This window comes from Triticum aestivum, chromosome 2D (assembly GCF_018294505.1).
Source record: "Triticum aestivum cultivar Chinese Spring chromosome 2D, IWGSC CS RefSeq v2.1, whole genome shotgun sequence".
NCBI lineage: Eukaryota > Viridiplantae > Streptophyta > Magnoliopsida > Poales > Poaceae > Triticum > Triticum aestivum.
The window spans coordinates 404,260,816-404,262,147 of NC_057799.1; positions in this window are offsets into that span (position 1 = coordinate 404,260,816).

Genomic DNA, 1,332 nt, shown 5'->3' on the forward strand with positions numbered 1-1,332 from the left:
CCATGCTGGAGCGACTTCTCTCTTTTCTTTTCTGCTTCTGTGAAGGCAGCAGAGTCTGAAATACCCTTGCATAAAAACACAATAGTGAGAGTATGGGTGAAGTGTGTGCAGAACTAGTGCACTGTAAAAGTAGCAGATAGCAGGTGGCTAAAAAATAAATGACACGAGACATATGATAGCTCTACAACATTGCATGGCAAACAAAATTAGATTCTACTCCGTATGATTTTGTAATATATGAGCACAGGGATGGCTGGGAAATGCAGGTACTCCTGCAGCACACCACCACATGTGGTCCTATCAAAATAACAGTCGACTGAAAATAAATAGGTCAGTCAATTTTTTTATGAACCGTCTGATATATAAGGAACAGGCAGATGGCCTTCGTCTACCTCCCGCCAGTCACTTTTGACGATCTTTCTCGAACCGCCAGCGACCACCGGCCCAGATCCCTACCTCCGCCGCCCCGCCTTTCCCTCGACCTCACACCACTGCCGTGCTTGGCAGCGCCCCCAGGGCATCCCTTTAATCCCGGCCGATCTCCAGATCGGGCGCCAGCAGCTCTAGGCCCCACATGCCCCTAAGATAAACACCGAGGCGCTGCTTCCCCGGCGTAATAGGCGGACTAGCGTCTGTTATGCCGGGGAATGCTTCCATTAATTGGGAATCAACTGACCAGGAATAGAAATCCAGGGGGCGACAGACCTCTAGCTAAGGTGAAATAGTATATGAGGAGAAACCTTGTGCATCGCGAGTTACTAGGAACATCTAGTATCAAGAAGAAGCGGTCAACTAGTGTCTTCTGTGGGATGAATACCGTGCAAGAAGACACGTAAGATTTGCACGAATAAGGGAAGAGGAGTACCATTTTCGGTTGCCAGTGTTGTGTCATTCATATGTCGCGGCGATTTTCTTAGTTTTGCCGGGGGAACCGATGTTTTGGAGGAGGGTGCAGCCTTGGACGAACCCATGGCCAAATTGTTGACTGTGTTGCCGTGGCCGTATGTCGGCGGAGGGGAAGCAGATCTGAGGCGGCAAAGGACGGCGTAGAAGGAACAACTCCGGTGTGGTGGACGGTGGCGAAGTTGGAGCGGCAGTGGTGAGGCGCAGGACGACGTGGTTGAACTGGCTCGGGTACGGACAGCTCAGCCTTAGCTTCAACTACTAGCCGTGGAGGGCGTTGCTGTTGAGGTTGCGGTGGACGACGACGTCGGGGTATCGGCTTCGGCGTGATGGAGGAGGGCGGCGGTTGATGGGTGGGATGGGGTGGCGAACGGAGGACGCCTGCGTTTCGCGGCTGGTGGAGAGGTACTTTTGGCGCCCATGGAGTAT